Source organism: Babylonia areolata, chromosome 12 (assembly GCF_041734735.1).
Source record: "Babylonia areolata isolate BAREFJ2019XMU chromosome 12, ASM4173473v1, whole genome shotgun sequence".
Classification (NCBI taxonomy): domain Eukaryota; kingdom Metazoa; phylum Mollusca; class Gastropoda; order Neogastropoda; family Buccinidae; genus Babylonia; species Babylonia areolata.
Window position 1 is genome coordinate 35,175,847 of NC_134887.1, and position 7,832 is coordinate 35,183,678.

The following is a 7,832-nucleotide window of genomic DNA, read 5'->3' on the forward strand; positions in this document are numbered from 1 at the left end:
TTGAATAAGTGCGTACTTATGCATAAAATTATATTCGGTAAATGCCCTACTTATCTACACCAAACCATTGTCTGCTATGAAACTCGCAACCCTAACTCCCGAAATGCGACTCTTACTCTACCCAAGCCAAGAATAGACCTTTATAAATCGAGTTTGGCATATTCCGGCACGCACTGCTGGAACAATCTCCCCAAACACCTCAAAGAACCCTTTTCCACCACAACATTCAAAGAGAAACTTGGACAGTACATGCGTGCCAAAAGCCAGACCGAAAATCTGGTATAATATTGTCACTGACAATCCTTACAAACTATGTCGAAATGCGTCAATCAGTTGATAACGTATCACGCCATATAATATTATTTCAGAGATTTTCTCTTTACAGTGGACACAAACAAACGAAATCAAACTCTAGTCTGGTCACGTCTACGATTTTGTATACTTACATGTATTACAAATTGTGAACCACCCTCACCCAACTCTTTTTTTTTTCTTCTTCTTCTTCCTTTTTCCCCACACTGGCATATCTTTACATCTCTGTCTGTCTGTCTGTCTGTGTCTCTCTCTCTCCCCTCTGTCTCTCCCTCTCTCTGTCTTTCACATAATGTGTCTATCTGTCCATATCCCTATTACCCGTCGCCTTATTTGCTGCCTTTTATGTCTCTTACATCTGTGTTTAAAATTTTATCATTACTTTTCTGTGTTAATTTCACTTGAATCATTCATGTGTAGCATTCATGCTAGGGTTTTGTTGTTGTTTTTCCCTTGGTGTGTGATTGTGTGTGTGTGTGTGTGTGTGTGTGTGTGTGTGCGTGTGTGTGTTACTCGCTTCCGTTCCGTACAGTGTGAGTGATGTTGTGTCTCTCAGTTTGACGCTGTGTTATACTAGTACATTATACATGTATTAAGTATTCAGTATAACTACATTTATATGCGTACATGTTTGTGTGTCTCTTAGAACAACGGCAGATGTGTAAGTCGGCCAAAGTGCTAATATCTTCACCGTTGGAAAATAAAGATTCATTCATTCATTCATTCATTCATTCATTCACTCTCACTCTGTCACTCTTCTCTCTCACACACTCTCTATCTCTATGTCTGTCTCTCCCCTTCTCTCTCCCCCCCTCCCTCTTCTCTCTATCTATCTATCTATCTATCTATCTATCTATCTGTGTTTGTGTGTGTGTGCATGTGAACGTTGAATGCACTCCTATAGCAAAATAGACACAGAAACAGACAAACAGACAGACAGGCAGACACACACATACACACGCGCGCGCTCATGCATGCATGCATGCACGAACACATACACACACACACACACACACACACACACACACACACACACACACACACACACACACACACACACACACACACACACAAAGCACACGTTCCTCCTCACGCCATCAACCCCTCTTTCACTCCTCAATTTATCTCTCTCTCTCTCTCTCTCGCTCGCTCTCTCTCTAGCTTTTTCCCTCTCTTCTTGAACACATGAAAATCTGACTATTGACACAACAGTAGTTCTAAAGCATTATCCCAGATCACGAAACACGTCATAAAAATTTGCCACTGTGCTATGATAGCGGCACGCCATTCCATTACTGCTTCCCTCGTGTGTGCCTTTCATTTCCGGTCTCGTGCAGCCTCAGGGAGTAAAGCACGCGCTCTCTACTGGCGGGTGGTGAAATTACACGTCCGGTGTGTCTCCCTTGATGATGTCCTATGGTGATACTTTAGGGTCAAAACGTCACGGAATCAGTTGTCACCCGCTGAAATATTATGTACTGCTTTTTTTTTTGCTGGATAGAAATAAATTGATTCCAAGTTAATGTTCATCACTGGGTACCATTTGCATGTGTGTGTGTGTGTGTGTGTGTGTGTGTGTGTGTGTGTGTGTGTGTGTGTGTGTGTGTGTGTACAACATGCATCTCAGGGTGACAAATGCACACATAAAGCCACACGTCGAACATATTTCCATTAAAAAAAAAAACATGCACAAAGACACGCTCTCTCTCTCTCTCTCACGCACGCACACACACACACACACACACACACACACACACACACACACACACACACACACATTACTCTTATTGAGATATCAAAGTATTCTGTATTGTACACTCACACACACAATCACACACACTCACACCAACCCCCACCCCCCACACACGCACAAGCACTTGCACTTGCACTTGCACGCTCGCACCCATGCAGGCACGCACCAATTCCAATACGCAGTCGCAAAACACATGCGTCACCAGACACGTTTTTTTCTTCTGGAACTCTAGACTGCAACAGGAAACGGGAAAATCCGATCGTTGGCCAGGCTCCATACTAATCCAATAATAGCAACGTTTCGCTTGCTTTCCCCGGAAGGCGCGCGGCAATCAGGAAGCAATTATCGTTATCCAATTGCATGCTCCAGGAGGCTTCCTGAGCGGTAATTACCGATTATTGTCTGTGTGTTTTTTGTCTGAGAAATGCAAGAGGAGAGAGACAGACAGACAGACAGACAGACAGACAGAGAGAAAGAGAGAGAGAAAGAGAGAGAGGAGACGACTGGATGAACGGAGATAGAGAGAATGGAGAGGGGAGGGAGAATGTGTCTGTGTGTAGGAGGGGAGGGGGGGATTTGTGTGTGTGTGTGTGTGTGTGTGTGTGTGTGTGTGTGTGTGTGTGTGTGTGTGTGTGTGTGTGTGTGACGGTGTGCATGTGTGCGCGCGTGACCCAAGGAGACAGATGAATAACTTGGACGGGTGAAAGAGGGAAGTGGAGGCGAGACAAACAGAAAGAACAGACAGAGACAAAGACAGAGAAAGAGAGACAAACAGACAGACAGACACTGAGACAGACAGACAGACACTGAGAGAGAGAAAGAGAGAGAGAGAGACAGAGACAGAGAGAGAGGCAGAGAGAGAAAGACAGAGAAAGAGAGTCAGACAGACAGACAGACACTGAGAGAGAGAGAGAGAGAGGCAAAGAGAGACAGACAGAGAAAGAGAGTCAGACAGACAGACAGACACTGAGAGAGAGACAGACAGAGACAGAGACACAGAGAGAGAGAGACAGAGACAGATACAGAGACAGAGAGAGAGAGACAGAGAAAGAGAGTCAGACAGACAGACAGACACTGAGAGAGAGACACACAGAGACAGAGACAGAGATACAGAGAAAGAGAGACAGATACAGAGACAGAGAGAGAGACTGACAGAGACAGAGACACAGAGAGAGAGAGACAGATACAGATACAGAGAAAGAGACAGACAGAGACAGAGGGACATAGACAGACAGACAGAGAGAGACACACACACACAGAGAACTTTACGGATACCCTTCTTTCTCTTTCATTCTTCTTTTCTTTCCACACCCCACCCCACCCCACCCCCCCCCCCCCCCCCCGCGCCCCCCCGCCCCCCGCCCCCCCCCCCCCCCCCCACGTAACCCCCTCCCCTCTTTTTTTTTTCTTTTCTTTTCTTCTCCTCTCTCGCACCTTATTGGTCAGAAGATGATGGGTGGAGGAGACAAAAAGAAGAAAAGGAAGACAAACAACAACTAAAAGGCGATGATGAGGGAAGTAAAGTGGGCAGTAAAAGGGAGAGATGGAGGTGAACTCGGAACCAGAGGAGCGGGGAGAGCAGATGTGAGCAAAGGGATGTCCTTGCCCTCGTGTGGTGATCCACCTGATTTTGGACGTCAGTGTCCACGGGGGGTTGGGGGGGTGGGGGGGAAGTAACTTAGAGAGTGATTGCTGATCTCTTGTTTCACACACACACACACACGCGCGCGCGCGCGCACGCGCACACACACACACACACACACACACACACACACACACAATTACAAATCACGCATACACACTTACACATATAACACGCACGCGCGTGTGCACATGCACACACAGTCGGAGAGATAGACAGATTGGGAGACAGACAGAGTCAGAGACAGAGACAGAGAAACAGACACACAGACAAAGACAGAAAGATAGAGACAGAGAGGCAGACAGAGGGAGACAGACGAAAAAATCCAGACAACAGATACAGAGACAGAGACGGAGACAGGAACAGCGATAGACAGACAGATTGACAAACCGAAAGAAAGAAAGAAAGAAGGAAATGCCACATCAAATGTCCAAACCAATACACTTCCGCATTCCACTATCTACCAACCACCACACCACCCAATGGCACCCACACACACCCCTCCTCCACCTCCACCTCCTCCCACACACACAGGAAAGTGAAAAAAAAACAAAAAAACAACCACCAAAATCGATAAGGAACAGATTTGTATTTGTATTTGTATTCCTTTTTATCACAACAGATTTCTCTGTGTGAAATTCGGGCTGCTCTCCCTAGGGAGAGCGCGTCGCTACACTACAGCGCCACCCTTTTTTTTTTTTTTTTTTTTTTTTTTTTTTTTTCGTGCGTGCAGTTTTATTTGTTTTTCCTATCGAAGTGGATTTTTCTACAGAATTTTGCCAGGAACAACCCTTTTGTTGCCGTGGGTTCTTTTACGTGCGCTAAGTGCATGCTAGCACACGGGACCTCGGTTTATCGTCTCATCCGAATGACTAGCGTCCAGACCACCACTCAAGGTCTAATGGAGGAGGAGAAAATATCGGCGGCTCAGTCGTGATTCGAACCAGCGCCCTCAGATTCTCTCGCTTCCTAGGCGGACGCGTTACCTCTAGGCCACCACTCCACTAAACAAAATACGATAATGATAGCCGCTTATTTTCATGGGACTTTCAGAGTCAGGAAACGATCAGAGCTGTCCAATCTTACGCCTGATCGAGCATGTTCCGCCTGCAGTGTATTTATGGTGGAGTGCGTGTGTGTGTGTGTGTGTGTGTGTGTGTGTGTGTGTGTGTGTGTGTGTGTGTGTGTGTGTGTGTGTGTTTGAGTCATGTGTGTGTGTGTGTGTGTGTGTGTGTGTGTGTGTGTGTGTGTGTGTGTGTGTCTGTGTCTGTGTCTGTGTGTGGTGTGTGTGTGTGTGTGTGTGTGTCTGTGTGTGTGTGTGTCTGTGTGTGTGTCTGTGTCTCTGTGTCTCTGTGTGTTTGAGTCATGTGTGTGTGTGTGTGTGTGTGTGTGTGTGTGTGTGGCATGGCATATACAACACATTACAGCACAGCAACGTTAAAAACATAGTAAATTACAGCACAGAACAGCTCAATATTGTAAATTACAACACAGAATATTCTCTCTCTCTCTCTCTCTCTCTCTCTCTCTCTCTCTATATATATATATATATATATATATATATATATATATATATATTAGAACAATTTTTGCTCTAATTTGCAAGATTTTGATCGTCTTTTTTTCGTTTTGTTTTTGTGGTACTTTTTTCTTTATTTTGTTTTATATTGTGTTTGATCGTTTGTTTATGTCATTCAGATGTATAGATTATAACTATTATCATTAGTTTTTTGTGCGAAATACAAAGTACACATAATAGTTCTCTTATTTTCTACCAACGGACTTGCCTGTACATGAGGTGTCGGTACAAGAACGAGAAAGTGCATTATGGGACATAACCCTGCGTGTTTATGGAATCCAAGAGAACAATTATTTCCCTTGCACTGTGTTGATGCTTTTCAGTGAGGAAAGTTACTGCCACGCTTGATTTTTTGTTTTCCCAGTGTGTGTGTGTGTGTGTGTGTGTGTGTGTGTGTGTGTGTGTGTGTGTGTGTGTGTGTGTCTGTGTGTCTGTGTGTGTGTGCGTGTGTGTCTGTGTCTGTGTCTGTGTGTCTGTGTGTCTTTGTGTTGAGTATTTTTTGGAATGTGCGTGCACGTATGCACCTTCGTGTGTGTGTGTGTGTGTGTGTGTGTGTGTGTGTGTGTGTGTGTGTCTGTGTGTGTGTGCGTGTGTGTCTGTGTCTGTGTCTGTGTGTCTGTGTGTCTTTGTGTTGAGTATTTTTTTTAATATGTGTGTGCACGTGCGCATCTACGTGTGTGCGTGCGTGCGTGCGTGCGTGTGTGTGTGTGTCTGTGTCTGTCTGTGTTTGTGTCCGTGTCTGTGTGTCTGTGCGTCGAGTATTTTTTGGTATGTGCGTGCACGTGCGCACGTACGTGTGTGTGTGTGTGTGTGTGTGTGTGTGTGTGCGTGCGTGCGTCAGCGCGCGCGCGCGTGTGTGTGTGTATGTGTGTTTGTGTGTTGAGTGTTTTTGAGTATGTGCGTGCACGCATACGTGTGTGTGTGTGTGTGTGTGTGTGTGTGCGTGTGTGTTTGTGCGTGTGTATTTTTGAGTATGTGCGTGCACGCATACGTGTCTGTGTGTGTGTGTGTGTGTGTGTGTGTCTGTGTGTAACAGCCGATTTGAGAACGCGTCAGTTTTCTTATCTGAAAAGTGCAGCCTTGTAATAGTGCATTTGACTATTCGGGTCATGCGAGTGTGTGCTGCCTATCAAAGTTGAAGAGTGCAGTTTGATAGCAGTGTGACAAAGCAAACAGTTGCAGTGTGCTGTTCTCACACACGTAGGGACGTGAACCTGCCGCTTCTGTCCACTGACCAGTCTGCTGCAGATATCTGAGTGAAGAGGGTGAGTTGAAGCTGTATTTCACTTGAAGTCTGTCATTTTATCCTGGTATCTATTGCCAAAGCTGTTTTGTTTTCTGACCATGATATATATATATATATATCCCCCCCCCCATATAGATAGATAGATAGATGTGTGTGTGTGTGTGTGTGTGTGTGTGTGTGTGTGTGTGTACAGACACAACGAGAGAGAGAAGGAGAGAGAGGGGGGAAGGGAGAGAGAGAACAGTACATCCAAATCCAGACGTCTTCACTTTCCGTAACAATGTGGAAAGAGTATTAACCTTTAGCCTTTAAAACTGATTTGCACTGGGGGGTATCTATCTGTCTATCTATCTATATATTCCCCCCCCCCCTCCCCCTCATCCTCCCCTGCCTCTCTCTCTCTCTCTCTCACTCGCACGTGTACATACGAGCTGTATAGCAGACGCCTTTTTCGTATAGCACGCCAGTTCTCTCTCTCTCTCTCTCTCTCTCTCTCTCTCTCTCTCTCTCTCTCTCTGTGACTATGAAGTCCCAGGGTATAGGAAACAAACAGCAGTTTATTACAGAATTCAGAGACAGACTCATTTGTTCCTTCAAACAAAACTGGCATTCTGACATGGAAAGTAAAGAAAACAATAGTTGGTTCTTTTCTTTTAAAAGTATATTTCAACCAGAAACATATCTCAGAATCATTACAGACAAAGGGCACAGAATAAATTATGCGAGATTTAGGTTAAGAACTCTGGGTTTTAATGCAAACAGGAGATGGTTTGAACCTGGGACTTCTATACAATCACCATGCCCTTTCTGTGGATACCAGGTGGATGATGAAAAACATTTTCTTTTTCAGTGTAAAAATTATAATACTGTGCGAGAAAAATGCGTATTCTTTAAAACAGAGATGGCTAAAAGCCATGATGTTGTTACTGTTTTGTCATGTGATAATGAAATCATAATTAGATCGGTTGCTAAATTCATTGCAGAAGCTCAAACAATGAGACAAAGGTACATAAGTCAGAATAGTATCAACAGCATAGAAGACACTTAATTATAGTCAGTACAGAAGTTACTATTTTATTTGGACAAAACAGAAAACATAATATTGCATACTTGAGTGTATTGTTGAGGCAGTCTGTATAGGTTTGATATATTTTTGAATGGATGGTCGAGTCTGTCCCCATTCATTTTGATATTTTATTATCATTACATTTTTGTTTTTCTTTAGTTCCGTTTCGTTGAGTTTTTGTCAGGATGTGACTTAAGTATTTTCCAAGTATTGCATATTTTCTTGGTTTAAACT

The 7,832-nt window shown here is 44.3% G+C and overlaps 1 protein-coding gene across 1 annotated transcript in view; it reads left to right on the forward strand.

Annotated features, from left to right (window-relative positions):
- Nucleotides 1-6,395: 6,395 nt before the first annotated feature.
- The window catches only part of LOC143288567 (sulfotransferase 1B1-like), a 19,727-nt gene continuing 18,290 nt past the window's right edge, over nucleotides 6,396-7,832 (forward strand). Inside the window, exon 1 of the mRNA XM_076597179.1 lies at nucleotides 6,396-6,551. The gene's annotated coding sequence lies outside the window, so the exon portion shown is untranslated. The remainder of the gene's footprint in view (nucleotides 6,552-7,832) is intronic.